Source organism: Erinaceus europaeus, chromosome 1, assembly GCF_950295315.1.
Source record: "Erinaceus europaeus chromosome 1, mEriEur2.1, whole genome shotgun sequence".
NCBI classification, from domain to species: Eukaryota; Metazoa; Chordata; class Mammalia; order Eulipotyphla; family Erinaceidae; genus Erinaceus; species Erinaceus europaeus.
This window is the reverse complement of record NC_080162.1, coordinates 204,892,255-204,904,324: the sequence shown is the minus strand read 5'-3', so window position 1 is coordinate 204,904,324 and position 12,070 is coordinate 204,892,255.

The following is a 12,070-nucleotide window of genomic DNA, read 5'->3' as shown; positions in this document are numbered from 1 at the left end:
AATGTAATGTGTGTGCTCTTTAACATGGTGCACCACCATCTGGCTCCAGCTTCAGTTTCCTCCTGTGCGAAATAACATTTTACCATCTGGGACTCAGGCCTATTGACGGTTAGTAAGAGTTAGAATATGAAAGTATGTAGCTGCTCACTAAGCACAGGTGCTCAGGCTGCTGCAGAAGTGGTTGGTGGTCTTCTCCAGAGTTTCACTGCTCTGGGCTGATTTTTTTTTTTTCAGAAAGGAAAAGACAGAGAGAGAAAGAGAGGGAGAGAGAGAGAGAGGAAGAGAGAAAGAGATAGCTATCACTGAAACACAGCTTTTCCTTGTGCTGTGGGTCTTTGACTCCAACCAGAGCATTATTTGACAGAGTTCTGAGAGAAAGCAGGTCTCAGGTGACACAGTGACACTCATCCCATTTTTGAAGTCTTGATTTTTTTTTTTATTGATTTAGTAATGACTGACAAGATTGTAGGATAAGAGGTGGTACAATTCCATACAATTCTCACCACTGGAATTCTGTATCCCATCTCCTCCATTGGAAATTTCCCTATTCTTTAGCCCTCTGGAAGTATGAACCCAGGATCGTTATGGGGTGCTGAAGGTGGGAGTTTGGGATTCTGGAATTGCTTCTCCACTAGACATGGACTTGGGTAGGTGATGTTCACCTCAACCTGTTTCTGTATTTCCCTAGTGGGGCAGGGCTTTGGAGAGGTGATGTTCCATGACATATTGGTGAGGTCATCTGTCCAGGGAAGTCAGGTTGGTGTCATGGTGGTGTTTGCAATTTGTTGTCTGAAAAGGCAGTAAGATCTACACAAGAACAAGTCGTTTAATAACCAGGAACCTAAAGGTAAGAATAGGGCAGATGCGATTTGGGGTCTGCAATTTTGAAAGAAGTTAGGAAGTCTATTTTAGGTATATTCCAGGGGCCTATGACTTTACTAGTTTTTACCTGATCCCAAAGTCTTGACTAATAATTCTAAATCTTTTCCAAAGGTACTACCTCCTACTACCAAGACAATGGAGGGTAGAGAATGAATTTTGGTGGGGAGAACCAACATTGATTTCATAACATGAGCTATGAACATTCTTGAATAAATTTTGTGGAAAATCCTCTGGCTGAGATTGGTCACAGAATGGGTGTATTTGAACTTGATTAAACCACCAGACTTTTCCCCTAAGTGATTGCGCTGATACGATGGCTAGTATGAAGATTTGCATATTCTTCTACATTCCTGCCATTCCCAGGCATCTGGTGGATGTGTGTTAGTTAAGGTTTCCAGTTTCATTTCTCCAGTAACAGGCAAAGATAAAAATCTTTTTATGCCAATTGGCCATTGAGCTGGCAATTTTTCTTGCTCTCATAACTTACACCGATTATTTATGTATTCTGGATATAAATTCTTTATGAGATGCATGTATTATATGGTTTGACTTCCTAATGTTGCTTTTGGAACATTTTTTTAATTAAACAGTTTTAATTTTGGTAAAATCCTGTTTTTCAAGTTTTTGTTTATAATTATTTCAGTGTTAGATTTGCATGCACAAATTTTAGGAAGATTAAAAGAATGTTTCCATCAAGAAGCTATTTAGTTTTCGCATATATGTATGTGGTTAATCTTCAATTAATGCTTGCTTTTTGGTGTGAGATAAAAAGAAAAGGTTTTGGTTTTGCATCTGTCTATTAAGCTATCACATCACCATTTACTGAAAGTTTTCATTCCTCTCTTAGTTCGTACTGGCACTAGTGTGAAAAAACAAACAAACACAAAGACAAGTGTGCTGTATATGGGTTTTATTCATCCCTGTTGATTTGTCTACTTGTAATTAAACATTATTTGTATAAAAAAGTTTTATAGCTAATTGTAGCTAAAAATCATAATTCCTGTGCTTTGTTTCTTTAAATATTTATTTACTTATTTTTATTTGATAGGAATGACAGAAATTTAGCGGGAAGGGGAGAGACAGAGAGGGAGAGAGAAGAGAGACACCTTAGCGCTGCTTCACTGCTTATGAAGCCTCCCCCTGAAGCTGCGAGCAGGGCTTGAACCTAGATCCTTGTACACAGTAAAAATGCCACCATCCACCCCTAAGTGCTTTCCTTTGTTATTTAAAATTATCTTGATTATTCTAGGTTCTATACATTTTGATAATCAGCTTATTAAAATTTATAAGAAATATCTTTGAGATGTTGATTAGGAGGTTTTTGAATATACAGATGAGCTTGGGGAGAATTTAAATTAGGTATTTAATACATGAATTCAACATTTTATTTTATTATTGTTTTCATTTAAAGTCTTCCTGATCACACTAATGTATTTTCTACTGCAGAGGTCTCCAGTCTCTTCTTTCTAGATATGTGTTATGTTTTTTTATTTCCCTTTTGTTGCCCTTGTTGTTTAACATTGTTGTGGTTATTGATGTTGTTGTTGTTGTTGGATAGGACACAGAGAAATGGAGAGAGGAGGGAAAGACAGAGAGGGGGAGAGAAAGACAGACACCTGCAGACCTTCTTCACCACTTGTGAAGTGACTCCCCTACAGGTGGGGAGATGGGGGCTCGAACTGGGACCCTTATGCCGGTCCTTGTGCTTTGTGCCATGTGTGCTTAATCCACTGTGCCACCACTGGACTCCCGATATGTGTTATGTTTTAAGATTTACCAGAGTTTTCTTGTTTTACTTGGTCCAGTGATGTTTAACTACCTTCTTCACTCTAAATATGAATAGAAATTCACAACAATGTGGTTCTAATACTTATAATTTACATAAGGTATATTTTACAATTTATTTAAAGATTTGGAGATTTTAGTTATTTAAAACCTATTAACTTATAAATAAACCTTAAGTTAGTACTTGAATGCAATATATGGGGGCTGATACTGTTTTTGGCATTTTGCACGCTTTTACTTAACCTTCAGAAAACCAACTCATTTTAAGTCTCTGGTTCTCTTCCAAGGATAAATTCCTTGACATGGAGGTTTACGTAAAGGTGCACCCAGTTCAGCTTACACATTTCCGTAGCAAGGACCTGGGTTTGAGCCCCTGACTCTACTTGCAACACGGATACTTCATAAGTGGTAAGCAGGTTTGCAGGTGCCTCTTTTTCTTTTCCCCTCTTTATCTACCTGTTCCATCTCAATTTCTATCTGTCCTAGCTAATAAAATAGAAAGATAAAAAAGGTATAAGTGGTTGATGGGAGCAGGGGATTTATTATTCAAGGACTGAGCCCTAACCATAACCCCGGTGGCAATAAAAAAAAAAGTTAATAAAGAAAATCCTTTGATATAGAACTGCTAGAGAAAAGGGTGTTCATATTTGCAAATACTCGGCAGAATAGTAGGGTTTTCATGTTGGTCATGTCAGTGCAGCCAGGCTGATAATGTTGGATGGTCTGTAGCTTGGCATGCAGCATTCAAACTTTAGAATTCAGTCCATAAGAAACACTGCAATAAATGTTCTTTTAAAATTTTAAATACTGGTCATCTCCATCAGAAAGAACACAATAGGCCCCTTTGTGGGCTCCCATAGGACCTTGACCTCAATGTGTATCAACAACAGTAGAGAATATTCCATCCTCTGAAGGGAGGCTGGACAACATACTCTATCTTCCACCTGAGGAAGATGGGTCCTGAAATTGGGGCAGCTTGAAACATTCCTACTCATGACCACAGAATGTGAGCTCAGATCTACAGGGATGCAGAGGTCACATAGGCTCCTAAGCTGAATATAGGCCCCAGATCAAATCGATGGGGTCTACAATAAAAATATTTATACACCTTTCCCATATTTGGGAGCTACTTTCTTCCCTGATCCTTTTTCTAGCTATGACTTCATCTCCCCAGATAGTAACTTGGGTCCTCCTGCATATCAGACTTCAGGCTCAGGAAAAAGCTAATATAGTCATGGGCCTTTTGGAATATAACTAAAATAGGCCTACTAGCTGTCTTCAAAATGGAGACCCTAAATCTTCATCTGAAATATTCTAGCCTTTAGGTTCATGATTAGCCAACAATTTGTTTGACTTTATATGTTAACTCTTTTTTCAGCCACCAGGTTTCAGAAGCCAGCATGATGCCAACCAGACTTCCCTGGACAGACGACCCCACCAATGTGTCCTGGAGCTCTGCTTCCCCAGAGACCCACCCTACTAGGGAAAGAGAGAGACAGGCTGGGAGTATGGATAGACCTGCCAATGTTCATGTTCAGCGGGGAAGCAATTAGAAGCCAGACCTTCCACCTTCTGTACCCCATAATGACCCTGAAGAAAATATCAGGGATGGGGATGGGATATGGAGTTCTGTTAGTGGGAATTGTGTGGAGTTGTACCTCTCTTATTCTATGATTTTGTCAGTGTTTTCTTTTCTTTTCTTTTTTTTTGCTGCCAGGGTTATTGCTGGGGCTCCACTGCTCCTGGAGGCCATTTCCACCCATTTTCTTGCCCTTGTTGTTGCCCTTGTTGTCATTATTATTCTTGTCATTCCTGCTGTTGTTGTTGGATAGGACAGAGAGAAATGGAGAGAGGAGGGGAGACAGAGAGGGGGAGAAAAAGACAGACACCTGCAGACCTGCTTCACTGCCTGTGAAACAACCCCCCTGTAGGTGGGGAGCCGGGGCTCCAACAGGGATCCTTATGCTTTGCACCACGTGTGCTGTGCACCATGTGCGCTTAACCTGTGGTGCTACTGCCCAACTCCCGTCAGTGTTTTCTTTTCATAAATAAAAATTAAAATAATTTAAGCAGAGACAGAGGGAGAGATAGTGAGAGAGCGCTTTGCACTAAAGTCTCTTTCAATGCAGTGTTGGCTGGGTTGAATTTGGGCCATACACACGTCAAAGCGGTACAATATGCAAGTGAGATATTTTGCCAGATCTGCAATAAATCTTTATCTAATGTGCAGACACTTACAGGATTGTTGGGGTGAGCAACGGAAGAGCGAGGCTAGCTCAACGGTAGCAACATTCCTGGACTTGAGCCCGCTCTGTGTTTGTCCACCTGTACAATAAACTTCTTCTAAGAACAGGAATACCAAGAGACTCCACACTGGTTAGCCACTCATACCTCACAGTTAATTAGCCTTCGTTATTATAGACTCATTAAATTCCACCATTAGGGAAATGGATTAAGAAATCATTATAGAATCCATGCCAATGCTCTTCTAATCTACCTCTGATTTTAATCTCATTCATACTGCCGTCCAAACCTTGGCTCACACTTCATCTTTCCTTGGGAATGAAGACCCATTACCTTTGTTGATGCAGTACAAACCATATTAACCTTATAAAATTTTGTTGCCTCTTAACTTACTTAGAGTTACTGTGATAAAATCAGGAAGGCCACAGTTACTAAGAAAGGTCTAGGATCTTTAATGAGAATAACTCACAGCTCACAGGTATTGAATGCCACATTTCAATTTTTTTAAAGTTTAGGCCCATTTTACAACCACAAGCATAGAACTTTCATTGTCAACTATTTTCTTTTCTTTTCTTTTTTTTTCTTTCTTTTCATCTTTTTCTATTTTTGCTTCCAGGGTTATCACTGGGGCTCGGTGCCTGCACTATGAATCTACTGCTCCTGCAGGCTATTTTTCCCATTTTGTTGCCCTTGTTGTTGTGTTTTGTTTTAGGTGTTATTGTTGTCATAGCTGTTGCTGTTGTTGTTGGATAGGACAGAAAGAAATGGAGAGAGGAGGGGAAGACTGAGGAAGAGTGAAACATAGACACCTGCAGACCTGCTCACCGCTTGTGAAGTGACTCCCCTGCAGGTGGGGAGCCGGGGGCTTGAACCCGTATTCTTATGCCGGTCCTTGTGCTTTGCGCCATAGGCGCTTAACCCATTGCTCTACCGCCCAACCCCCGCTTATTAGCTTTTTAAAAGATTAATGCTTTATAAATTTGAGGTTCTTTTCTAACACAGTTCACTGTGTAGGAGTTACCTGACTTTCAGGACATTGTCCTATGGCAACTGGGGCTTCAGGAATTGGTATCAGTAATGATATTCTAGCTACTATGATCACTATGAGAAATGAGCTGTCATTTAGAAATTTCATATCTTAACACATGAACTTGCAAAATTAAAAAAAAAGCAGAAGCCAATAAACTGTCTCTTAGACGGATAACTGCGGTGCTTCTCAGTGACAGAACTTGGTTGCTGGGTGTCATGTGGAACTATATACCCTGTAATCTTGCAATTTTGTAAGCCACTATTAATCATTAATAAAAATGGTTAAAAAGAAATTTCATATCCTCTGCCAGCATTCATAAAATGTAGCTAGTTAATTCATTAGATGTTTAGTTTGAGTAAATCACCTTCAGAGTTATTCATGTAAAGTCAGAATCCAGAACTTAGAACCTGGCTGAAAAATGACTTGCTGGTGAAAATCAAAACTGTTATGCAACACAGAGGGATGAGTACCTTTCTGTCATTTTCCTGACCACCTCAGTCAGTGGGATAAGACTCAACCTCGGTCTCAGATTCGGGAGGTTAATTCAGCCTCAGATTTGGAATCATCATTGTATCTTCCTGATCAAGGAACAGCAACCACCACCACCACAATAACAACTAGTATAAATGAAAAGTTTCTATTAGAAGTTAAGATTTAACTCAGTAAATTATTATTACTGGTAAACAACCTTTATTTAGATCCAAGCAGTATGATTGAAAAGGGCAAACTAGTAGTATTTTTTCATTCCTCCGTGTCTTCACTGTGTCCATATTGTATGAAGGTCAAGTATCAAGTATGAAGGTCAAGTATGAAGGTCAGTGGAGGCTTACCATGCTTCTTCTCTCAAGGCTATAGTGACCTTCAGATGAGTTTGCATATGAGCAAGTTCTAAAACAAAGAAAAAACTGGGACCATTTCCACGGATGTGAGGATACATAGGGGAAGGTGGGGAGTGAGTAAGAGGGGGTTGAGACCGCAGCACACTATGATGGAGAAAACTCCATGGTGTAAGACAGGTGCTGGTATATGTCTTTGATTAAAAATTTACCAGTGTGACAAGTTCTAGAAATCAGTATTTTATCAATTAAGTGATTAAAAAAATAAGAGAGGGGAGTTCTGGAGGTGTGTCTATGTAGTAATAGTGGTCTCACTTTGTTCTTCCTTGATCAACTAGAGTAAAACAAGAAGAAAAAAAAAACACTTGAAAACTCAACAAAATACAACCAAGATTTCTCCAGAAACTCAGTCAAGGTGAGAGCAGACATGTGTGGGTAGTGGGAAAAGGTTGAGGGAGAGATTATCAGGACTCAAAAAGCTATACCCTGTGGTAGGTGGGGCCAAATCCAGAGTTATCTAGTAGAGCTCATGGCCAGTAGCAGGCAAGTCAATCTAGGTGCTTAACCTGTGAACTCAGGGGCCACAGGATATTGAATTTCCCACAAGGACCCATTAGTGTTTAAAGGAAATGTCTTGCTGAGATTAAGGTCCTATTTTTGGCTCAGGCTCCTTCAGCCAGCTAGAAAATAAATCCCTCCAACTTCTGGTGGCATGGCAAGTGATTAGCAGCTGAGATGTGTCACTGAGGGGGGTGGGTTGAGTTAAAGCAACAATAGTTGTTTAAAAAAAATAGCTAAAACTTAACAATTTACAACTGTGACTTCTCAATTAGCCACAAGTGAAAATAGGCAAGTGTGGTAAATAATTCCCTAGAAAATAGCTTATGGGGAAGATTACCACACAACTACCTAGAAAAACACAAATTAGCTAACTAAACTTCACATACAGATTTAAGAACTCAGAGATAATTTTACCAAAGAATCACAAAGTACAGAAAAAACGAAAACCTCCAAACGGAGATGAAAGGCATGAAGGACTTTGACGGCAGTTCAGGCCAAGGTAAGAGGTCCAGGAAGTAGATTAAATCGGGTAGAGGAGAAAATATCAACTCTAGAAGACACAACCACCACACTGTGTGAATTTAAAGCTGTTGCAGAGGAAAGGTTTAGGAATAATGAAGCACTTCTGTACAAAACAGCAGGATTCCATGAGGAAGATGAACATCAGTGTTATTGGGATTCCTGAGGAAGATGAGTGAGAGAGGAGCAGAGAATATATTCAAAGAGACAAACTACAAGACTCTTTGGGATGTGGAAAAAGCTGTACTAAGAGGGACGTTTGTAGCAACACAAGCACATATTAACAAGCTGTGAACATCATAGGTAAACTACCTAACATCACAAATGAATGAACAAGAAAAGGAGCAGCAAAGAGACCCAAAAGTCAGCAGGAGGAAGGAAAAAGTCAAAATCAGAGTATTTATGACAAACCCACAGCTAACATCATTCTCAATGGGAAAAGCTTTTAGCTTTCCCCCTACAATTAGGAATCACAGAAGTGTCGGGCTGAGCTTCACTGACGGGAGATAGACGACCAGGGACTCATGGTTGAGCTGTAGGCAGTATCTCTTTATTCATGTGGAACGTAGTGCAATCTAAGCCAAGCTAAGCTAAACTAACACTAAACTAAAATGAACAATCCTGTCCTTATATATACTTTCCAAGTAGGGTGTGAACAGGATGTGACGTAGAGAGGGTGGAGAGAAAAGTGACTGGTGAAAATCAGGGTGTGACAAGGAGAGGGGGCGGAGCAGGCGAGAATTCTACCACTGAACCACCAATGCCCTGGAGGGAGGGTGGTGCATAGTCAGTGATTTATGTAAATAGACCGCAGCTTTGAGTGGGATCAAACCAATCCTATACAGGCATGCCGGTGCTTAGTTAAGCAGGATTAGAGACAGAAGCCGGGGGACCTGGCATAGTACCCAACAGAGAAGGATGTCCACAACTTCCAGTATCACTCAACATAGTTCTTGAGGTCCTCACCACTGCAATCAGATAAGAAAGAGACATCAAATACACACAGATTGGAAAACAAGTCAAACTATCACACTTTGCTAATGACATTTTATTTTATTTTATTTATTTATTCCCTTTTGTTGCCCTTGTTGTTTTATTGTTGTAGTTATTATTGTTGTTGTTGTCGTTGCTGGATAGGACAGAGAGAAATGGAGAGAGGAGGGGAAAACAGGGGGAGAGAAAGACAGACACCTGCAGACCTGCTTCACCGCCTGTGAAGGGACTCCCCTTCAGGTGGGGAGCTGGGGTTCGAACCGGGATCCTTATGCCGGTCCTTGTGCTTTGCGCCACGTGCGCTTAACTCGCTGTGCTACAGCCCGACTCCCACTAATGACATTTTTATCTAGAGAATCCCAAAGACTCACCAAAGAACAACAACAGCAACGACTACTCCTACTGGAAATAATTAATAACTTCAGCAAAGTAGCAGGATACAAATCAATATGCATAAATCTGTGGCGTTTCTGTATACAAACAAGGAGACAGAGGAAAGGGAAATACACCCAATCTCATTTACAACTGAAGCCAGAAAGATAAAATACCTTGGACTGAATCTCATGATGGAGGTGAAGGAGCTTTACAACGAAAACTATAGGACACTGTTAAAAGAAATAGAGAAGGAGACGCAGAAGTGGAAGAAGATTCCTGGATCAAAAGAATGACCTTATTAAACTGACCATTCTACCAAAGACAATATACAGTTTCAGTGCAATCCTTATCAACATCCCAGTGGCATTTTTTCAAGCAAATTGAACAACTTGTCTAAATATTTGTGTGGAACCACAAAAAACCCATGAACAACCAAAGCATTTCTGAGAAAAAAAAAAAAAGGAAAAATGTGGTTATCATGTTCCCTAGCTTCAGTTCATATCACAGAGCTATAGTAGTTGAAACAGCATGGCACTAGAATAAAAGTGGATGCTTGCATCAATGGAGTAGAATTGGGAGTTCAGAAATTAGCCCAAAGATATACAATCACCAACTGTATGACAAAGGGGTCCAAAACTATTCAGTGGGGTCTCTTCCAACAAATAGTGCTGGGAAAATTTGACAGTCACATGTAGGAAAGTGAAGCTAGATGACTAACTCCATTTACTAAAGTCAAATCAAAATGGATCAAAGATCTGATAGCACTCTTGGGCATTTATCCAAAGGACACTGAAACACTAATTCAAAGGGACACATGCACCCCTGTGTTCATAGCTGCATTATTCACAATAGCCAGAGTGGAAGCATCCTAAATGCCCATCAGCAGATGACTGGCTAAAGAAGTTATGGGAGAGGACAGGCGGTGACAAACCTGGGTAAGCACACACATCACAGTGCATAAGGGAACTGGGCTAAAGCCCTTGGTCCTTGCCTGCAGGGGGAAAGCTTCAGGAGTGGTGAAGTAGGGCTATAGGTGTGTCTCTATCTCCCTCTCCCTTCTCCACTTTTCTCTGTCTTTATCCAATGAGAAATAAATAAAAATTAAATAAAAGAAGCTATGGGATATATTTACCATGGAATATTACTCTGCAATAAAAAATCATGATATTGTGTCCTTTGGGGGCAAAATGGTTGGTACTGGAGGTGATTACACTTAGCAAAGTAAGTAAAGAGATGAAAGACAACTACCAGATGGTTTCACTCATGTGCAATTTAGAGCTCTGATGCATATGAACTTGGAGAAAATACAGAAGCAAGAAAACTGTTTCTAAATCTTGTGAGAACTATAATGGTTATTTTTGGGAGGTGGGAAGGTAGGGATACAGAACTCTGCTAGTGGGTGTGATATGGAGCTCTACACTGCAATCTTAAAATCTTGTAACCTACAATTAATCACAAATAATAAAAAAAAAAACAGGTTAAAATCAGACAAACAACAAGGATGTTCTCAAATTATGCCTGGTGGTGCATTGTTAACTGAAAGCTTTGTAGCACTTGCTCTAAGCACTTTACAATCATAACATAATTTGATTCTCACAACAAGCTCATGGGGAAGGTGCTGTCATCATCTTCATGTCTGACACTGGGAAGGACTGCCTGCTCTCCAGAGGAAGACTGGGTCATCCTACTTTGCCATTGGAGGGGAACTGGTCCTGACATGAGTGCAGCCTAGAAAGTTCCTAGTTGTGACCATGGACTGCGAGGTCAGTCTGACAGGGACTCAGAGGCTACACAGGCTCCCGTGCTGAATAAAATAAACATAGACTGGTTCTTGGTTAGATCAGTGTGGTAAATGACACACACACACACACACACACACACACACACACACACACACACACACACACACTCATTATATAGTCAATATTCAGTACAGGAGCCATTCCCCTTTCCTAACCCAGGCTTTCAAGTTCCTTTCTCCACTCTGACTCCACCCTCCCAGATAATATTTCTAACCCACTTTTGTGTTTGCTATTAAACCCAAACAAAGATGACTAATGTCCTAGGCTCCTACAAATATACCTAAAATAGATAATCTAGTTTTTTCCCACCCTAGCGTTCCTACTCTCATTGGCTTTAACCCTCCTCTGTAGTCCATGTTTATTAAACATTTTGTCATGCTTTCTATCTTACTGCCTTTCATTCACCAAGTACTAGGTGTGAATTATGAACCCATCCTGACCTCCCTGGGCAGATGACCTCAGCAATGTGTCCCAGAACCTTACCTTTCTAGAGCCCTACCCCACTAGAGAAAGTTAGAGACAGGTTGTGGGTAAGGACCCACTGGCCAACATTCTTGTCCAGAAGAGAAGCAGTTATAGAAAGAAGAACTTTTTCTTTTTGTACTCCCCCAAAGAATTTTGGTCTATACACCCAGAGGGGGAAATATTAGGAGAAGATCTCAATCCCAGTTTCATGATGATGTGGGACTTTTGTGACCAGGACCCTTAGTTTTTGCCCCATCATTGAGAGGGAAGAAAATTTGGAGAATGCCTGAGGAAGTCAGGCTCTATTTCCCTCATCTGGGAGGGAAGAGGAAAAAGGATGGCCACATATTTTATTTTAGTTTTTAAAAACTTTTTCTCTCTTTTTTGAGAGCACTAATCAGCTCTGGCTTATGGTGGTGTGGGGGATTGAATCTGGGACTTCAGAGCCTCAGGTAGGCAAGAATCTTTGTATAATCATTATTCTATTTACCCCCACTATTTAAAAAAATATTTATCTTTATTTTTTTCCCTCTCTTTTACAACAGCACTAATAATCTCCGGTGGTAGTTATAATAGGT